The sequence below is a fragment of the Dasypus novemcinctus genome, chromosome X (assembly GCF_030445035.2).
Source record: "Dasypus novemcinctus isolate mDasNov1 chromosome X, mDasNov1.1.hap2, whole genome shotgun sequence".
Taxonomy (NCBI): domain Eukaryota; kingdom Metazoa; phylum Chordata; class Mammalia; order Cingulata; family Dasypodidae; genus Dasypus; species Dasypus novemcinctus.
Genome location: NC_080704.1, coordinates 45,844,798 through 45,852,509, shown reverse-complemented (window position 1 = coordinate 45,852,509; position 7,712 = coordinate 45,844,798). Strand labels below are relative to the sequence as shown.

General features: G+C 46.8%; 1 pseudogene; it reads left to right on the top strand.

Moving 5' to 3' along the window:
• The first annotated feature begins 2,441 nt into the window (after window positions 1–2,441).
• On the top strand, window positions 2,442–3,601 carry LOC101445321 (1-phosphatidylinositol 4,5-bisphosphate phosphodiesterase gamma-1-like; annotated as a pseudogene).
• Window positions 3,602–7,712: the final 4,111 nt, after the last annotated feature.

Sequence of the window (7,712 nt, the reverse complement as noted above, 5' to 3'; positions counted from 1 at the left end):
TACATGCAGATATCCAGTTGTCCCAGCATCATTTATCAAAAGACTATCTGTTCCTTATTAAATTCTTTGTCTTGACAATTTTTGATATTATTCTGTGTGAATTTTTAAATCAGTTTGCCACATTGTGAAAATGAATGTGATTTTGAGTTTCTACTGCTTTTGTATATTAATTTGGGCAGAAACGTTGTTACACTAATCTTTCCATCCTTGAAGATGATGTATCTCTCCATTTCTTCAGACATTCTTTCAATACCTTTTATAATGCTTTTATATTTTCTCTATAGAGTTCTCTCATGTTTTTTGTCACATTCTTGTTTGGCTGCCATCATGAGTAGAATATATATTTTAAATTACAGAGAAGTGGATGTGGCTCAAGTGATTGGGCTTCCACCTACCACATGGATGGTCCTGGGTTTGGTTCCCAGTGCCTCCTGGAGAAGATGAGCTGGTGTGGTGGGCAGGCAGGCAAGCTGACACGAGATGATGCAACAAAAGAGACACAAAGAGGAAAGATAATAAGACACACAACAAACCAGGGGGCTGAGGTGGTACAGGTGATTGAGGGCCTCTCTTCCACATGGGAGGTCCCAGGTTCAGTTCTTGGTGCCTCCTAAAAAGAAGACGAGCAGACACAGAGAGTACACAGCAAATAGACACAGAGAGCAGACATGAAGTGCAAACAAGAGGTGGGGAGGGGAAATAAATAAAAATAGTATTTTTTAAAATTACGTTTTCTAACTGCTTGTTGGTGGTGGTAGACACTTTGCTGAATCCTCTTACTAGTGCTATTGATTGCCAGTAAGTTTTTTTTTTCTGTATAAATGATTATATTTTCTTTAAGTAACAGCAGTTTTACTTTTCTATCGCTTTGGTTTCCTAGACTGCTGAAAGCAAATTCCATGAATGGGTTGTGTTGTCACCAACTTTATTCTCTGGTTTGTACAGACTTCAGAATGAAGAAACACGACCTTAGTACAATCAAATTTTATTTAATCACAGCTCAGTATTAAACTCAAACCCGGTCAGGGTGATGATGGAAACACCCCCTGCTGTTGCTGCGCAAGCCTAGCCAAGGCACAAGCCTGGCTGAGGCACCAGTGGAGATGCCTTCAGTGCTACAGTTAAATATGGGCCAAGGTACAAGCCTGGCCAAGGTGCCGGAGGAAGCACATGACTTTACGTTGTAGCTCGACTTGCTGCTCGATGTTCATCATTGAAGCTCGGCTCAGCATTCGCAGCTCAGCTGGGCATGCTCAGCTCAGCTAGGCAGCTTGACTCTGTTCACTTTGGCTCAGTGTTCGCTGCTTGATGTTCTTCTCACCGGGCTGAAGATGGAATGTGCACTCAGGGCTTTGGAGCTGCTCTATTGTCTAGCTATGTGACTGCCCCTGGGGGTGGAGCCCCAATTGCGATGTTCTGATTGGTCGCGCACTGGTTCTGAGCAAGGGCATTGGTTAGGGTTTGAAAAACAGATTAGCATATTATATAAACAGAGTACCTTAAATGGGGGATGCTGATTGGCTATGAGGGGTGCTGATTGGCTATTAATTAAAGCAATGGAGACCATTGGTTGAAAACTCTCTTACCCTATTGGTTGACTCAGGATCCCTCTTCCTATTGTTTAGTTCAGGATCCCTCTGCCTAGGAGTCCCAGGCTCAGTTACCTGTTCGCTCCTTCATTCCCCCCTTTCCCTCTTAAAGGCAATGGGGCACAGTTTCCTGAGTCTGGCTACTTGCTGCTATATGGGGGCATAGTTAAAAAGGAGGGAGGTTTGGAGCAAGGGGTCAAACAAAGGGTGTGGCAGCCTAATCCAGTTTCCCAAGGGAAGATTGGCGTACAAGCTGAGATTTAAGGGCAATCACTGGGAGAATAGGTAAGAGTGTAGAATGTCTCCAAAAGCCACTCCCAGCAAGAATAGGCAGGAGCAAGAGAGGCAAAACATAACTGCTTAAAGAAAGAGAAAGATACACAAAAGGAACACACACATGTAAAAAAAAAAAAACAAAACACTTCACAGAAAGGTCCAGCAAGGAGGAGGTCAGGGATTTCCAATATCAAGTGGAATTTTTCTGGAACATGAACTTGAGCTCTTCGGTGGCATCCCAGGAATAGGTGGGGGCCTCCAGAATTTCAGCAGCAGGACCCTGGAATCTTGGAAGACCATTTTTGGATTCAGAAAATCTAGTATTGAGTTGAAGCATCTCTGTCTGAAATACACGACCATAAATGAGAAACAGAGGTATCCAAGCAAAAATATAGGGGAGCCCTGGACAGATCACAGACCTGCTTGATGTACTAGACAGCTTCATCAAAACTTGTGCAACAGGTGACCTGGGACCAGTAAATGCTAAGGTGATAGCAGACACTGCTGCAGCCCCGGCCCCCAGAAATTGGTTTCAAACAAGATCATTGGAAGGATGTTCAAAATCATTGACAAGACATGCCCATCTCCAACTCCTGCTCCAGAATAACATCACACACGGTAATTCACTGTATGACAGAATTCTCACCACCCAAATTTTACTTGCTGTTTGGCACTAGCAAAGTCAGCTGCTGTCATTGCCCTCCACTCCAGTCCCTGGGACAGGTCACTCTCTCTTGCCTCCCACGAGAGGGAGATCTCCGCTTTGACGTCTCAAGATCAGGTTCTCAGACATCCCGCACACCATCAAGGAGCATGCCTTTGTGGTCTCAGAGCACCCAGTCATCCTATCCATCAAGGACCACTGCAGCTATGTCCAGCAGAGGAACATGGCCCAGTCTTCAGGAGGGTACTCAGGGACTTGCTTTTTACCAAGCCCATGGACACCACTGCCAATGGGCCCCCCCTTACTCAACCAGCCCAAGAGGAAGATCCTCATCAAGCACAAGAAGGTGGCTAAGGGTAGCACCTATGAGGAGATTCCCACCTTGGTGATATACTTTGAGGACAACACCAGCAATGCCATCAAGAATGGGATCCTCTACCTGGTTGGTCCTGCCAGTAGCATAGGCTTGTTTCAGAGATTAAGCCAGGCATGTCTAAGTATGCACAGCTGGTACAGTGAATCACAAATGGTACCCCCACTACTTTGTTCTGACCAGCAGCAAGACATACTTACACTGAGGAGACCAGCAGCACCCAGGGCAATGAGGATGAGTAAGAGCCCAAGGAGGCCAGTGGCAACACAGAACTGCACTCCAACAAGAAGTGGTTCCATGTCAAGCTCGAGCACGACGTGATGGATGGCACATCACTGAGCACTTGCTCACCAGGTAATGCATTGAGATGATACTCTGGCCAGCTCCTTCCTCATTTGCAAGTGAGACCTTTGTGGGTACTAAAAACTTTCTTTCTGGCTGAACAGTAAAGTCTGGCATTACCATATTCACTCCCAGCAAGATGTCGGGACTCCCAAGTTCTTTCCAACAGACAAACTCATGTTTGATTTCCTCTGTGACCTCAACACACACTACCATCAGGTGCTGCTGCACTGCAATGATTTCAAGATATGCTTTTTGGAGACTGTCCCTTGGACCAATGCTGACAAGAGCTCACAAGTATGGTACCACAGGAGCCTAACCAGAACCTTGGGCAGCTGTGGCTGTGCTGCAGCCTGATGAGGTCAACTTGCATTCAGCAGGTACTACACTTCTTGAACAAAACCTATACACCTTGGACAGTCTCCAGACATTCAATGACAAGAGTCCTGAGAAAGTATTTATGACAATACCGTATCTGCGGCGGCTTGCTCTGTCGGTGGCGGTGGGGTCTGGCTGCGGACGAGGGGTCGGTCCAGCTTGGAACGAGGGGTCAGTCTGGCTTGGGACGAGGGGTCGGTCCGGCAGCAGACGAGGGGTCGGTCTCACAGGGGTTGCGCGGTTCAGCTGACGGGGTCGCCCGGCGAAGCCGGCGACGAAGGGGTCGCCCGGAGAAGCAGGCGACGAACTGGGGACAAGGGAGGCCAGGCCCTTGTCGGGGGCTCTCAGGACTGGAGGGCACACGGCAGAAGAACTACCGCGGAGACGAGGTAAACACGCAGGTCCAACTTTATTGAGGAAGTGGCTACCGTTTTATAAGGGCTGGGGAAGGCTGATTGGTCGAAACTTATGCCATGTTCTGATTGGTTGCCGCAAGCAGTTACTGGGGAGAAAGGTCGGTGGGAGGTACTGGAAGGGGGAGGGGTGGTGATTAGGGATTGGCTGTTGCTGTTGCCGGGGGAAGTGGCAGGGTTTAGGGATTGGTGGCTGCTGTTGCTGGGGTAGAGGGCAGACTTGAGTTTCCCACCTTGTGCCTGGCTGTTGCTGCTGTCGGGGGGGGGGGGGGGGGGTAGACTGGAATTTTCCGCCCTGCGCCTGCGCAGGGAGAAAGAAAAAGAAGGGTGTTGCCTCATAAGGCATCGTGTGGCGCTATCCGGGAGGAGGGGCGGCCACGGAAGCATGGCTGCCGAGAAGGGGAGACCCGAGGGCACTCTGCGCCCATGCCGAGCTCCCTTCAGGGGTGGCGGTGAGACCGACCAGCCACCCTATTATGGGGGCAGCGGCTAGGAATTAGGCCTACCTGCCAGGCCAGCAAACCACACTTCAGCCCGAGGGGTGACCACACGTATCCTCTGGAATGGCACCGCAAGCAAATGGATTTTTGTTGGACTCAGTTTCAACTCTAACTTTGAAATGATTGGAAACTTCTTAAAAGGGTATAGGCATCCTTCACCTGCTATTGTTGCAAGAAGAGTCAGAATTTTGCATGCATTGCTAACTCTGGTTAACAGGTGAATACCCAGAGTGTAGCTTAGTTAGCAGCTTTACTCAGTGTCAGAGGAGACTCAAAGTCACTGCAGCCTAAAACAGAAAAGTCTCTGCTTCATACTGATATTTCAATGGAAACTATTCCTATGGATACATATCCTACCCACCATGGTGACCCAAGCTATAGAGCACTCAAAGGAATCAACTGCAGTCCTCCTCCAAAGTTCTGAAGGGTAGCTTGCAGTCACCCATCCAACCACATGTCAAATCAGTCCCCAGGCAAGGAAATCCATGAGCCCAGACATGGGACAGGCCTCCCAGGCTAATACCAAGATGCTTGGTACAAGGAAAAGTTTTGATCACTTTATATCAGATACATAAGGCAAGAAATGGAATTGGGGATCACAACACCCCTGGTTTTTCTGCCAGGTTCCAGATTTACTTATTGTTCCTAATTAGCCCACCTGTTCCCTTCAATGAAGAGAAGACTAGTACAGCACATGCCTGCCATCTGGAAATGCCATCCCTACCAGAAACCAAGGTTGAAAAATACGTGAATAAGGCCAAGGGCAAGCAGTTCCTCTAGTACAATCAGCTGCAGCTCTCCTGCATCAACCCCAGGGGCTGGTGGCTGGACTCCTTCGATTATGATCCCTTGCCCATTTGGATCCACAGCAGCCAGCTTGTGGTCCTCAACCTCCAGACCACAGACAAACCAGTGCAGGTGAACTAGGCATTCTTCCTGTCCAGGGGACACTGGTATGACATCAGAGTACCAATTCTGGACAGTGTCCAATAAGTGAGAAGTACCCACTGTCTATAGTGGTGTCATCCTAAAAATTAAAGACAATTTAACAAAAGATTTGGTTTACATTCTTATGGCAAAAGGTTTACATTGCAGTACCTCCAAGGACTTTGCCCATGCTAAACAGCCATTCGCTGCTTGTTTGGAGTTGGCAACAGAGTTCTCACCAAAGCTTCATCAGATCATGCTGAATGAGACGCTGCTTTTGGATATTAATACACATGAACCTGGAACTGGGCAATCTGGAGAGACTGTCTTCCAACCTTATTTGTAGGGTTCAAGGATATCTAGAAATAAGGCTTCCCAATATTCCTCCTCATCAAGCTACAGTTGAGAAGTGTGTTGCCTCTATGTTAAACTAGACAGAAAACACCTTACACTGCAAGTTCCTACACTTCTGCTTCAGCGTGATCCATGTGTAAAGCCTGGACAGCCACCAGCAGCTACATGCAAAAAAATCCTCCAGATCCCAAAGAAAGCAGACGGACTAAAGCTCGTGTGGCTGGCCAAGACCTTTCACTTCCAGATCAGTAAACCTGAGTTGCCCTCCTGTGCTTCATAGTGTATGAGGAAGACGTGTTTAGTGACCAGAACTTCTTGGCTCAGACCACACTCCCAGCCAAAGGCCTGAAGACAGGGTACAGAGCTGTGCCTTTCAAGAACAACTACAGCAAGAACCTGGTCTCTCAGCCTGGAGCCTGTATTCCAACAGCAAATGCTAGACAAAAATCCAAGCCCTTCTTACTGTTCTAGCTACCTTGGTAAAATATACCATGGATGAATTTGATAAACAAATTCTCCACAAATACCTAGAAGCCAGTGCTTCTGGCTAGATACTTATGAAAGTTTTCACTGTGCACAACCTGCTGAATGGGGTTTCTCTCAATGTCCTTGCAGTCACCATCTTGTCGGGTATCCATTGCCACATGTTTAATGGCAGTGATTTTTCTACCAGGTTGCTGATTTGTCTCTTTATTCCCTAATCTACCCTTCCTCAACTCCCCCTGAGAGTTTACACCTTCATTCTTAAAAGGGTGCTGAAAGATGATGGTCATTCTTCTGTAACTACTTCCTGCTGGTTAGGGGCATTAGGCCCTACCTGGCAAGGTATAAAACCCTCCTGCTATTCTATCATGGTTGGAGGAAGACAAATCTGGCACCCTGGATGAAATCCCTGCATGGCTAGCAAAATGTTGATTCTGGAAGTTATAATTAGAATTTTGAGGATATAGGATTCCACAAAAATAGAAAAGGCCAGGTGTGATGGTTAGGCCATTGTGCCAAATCGGCCAGGTAATTGTGCCCAGTTGTTTGGTCAAGAAAGCACTGGGCTAACTGTAATACAAGGGCATTTATGGACTTTAGTCACCACTGACTTTACTGCAGTGGTAAATCATAGATAGCTGCTTATAATTACATCAGTCAGGGAGATTGCCATCAGCAATGAGTGATGCTTAACCCAATCCCTTGAACGCCTTAAAAGGAGAAGTGATTCCAGCTTTGAGAGACAATTTCCCAGCTCGTCTTTGGACAGCCACATCTCCCAGAATGCATCAAGCACCTCTATTAGACTTTCATTGCAGCCCCTGGTTGCAACCTGCCTGCCGAACCTGGACTTATGCATCCCCATGGCTGCATGAGAGACTCTTATAGAATCGCATACCTTTGAGAGATATCTCTTGTTGATTCTGTTTCCCTAGAGAACCCTGACTAATACAGCTTGGTACCAGGAGTGGGGTTGAGATTTTAATTTCCTTTATAACTCTGGTACTCGTACAATGAGTCTGAGTTTGGTTCTCAGATATTTCAAGCCTGTAGCTCGATTTTCTTTCAGAGCACGCATAGAAACTTTCACATCATCCACTTGATGTTTAAGTTTCAAATTTGAAGTCTTTAACTCATCACTTTCTTTTGTAACAGTATCCCGAGTATTTAGGAGGAGCCAGCCAACATCATTATACTGTTTGACTCCACAAAACTCTGTTAAAGTGTTGAAAATTTGTGCATCCCCATGGCTGCATGAGAGACTCATAGAGTTGCATACCACTGACAGATATCTCATTGGTTCTGTTTCCCTAGAGAACCCTGACTAATACACCAGGTGTCTATATAAAGGCTGCATCTTCCCAAAATTGATGGGCTTTATTTTGCAGGTTTTCATCAGAAACTGTTTTCCAG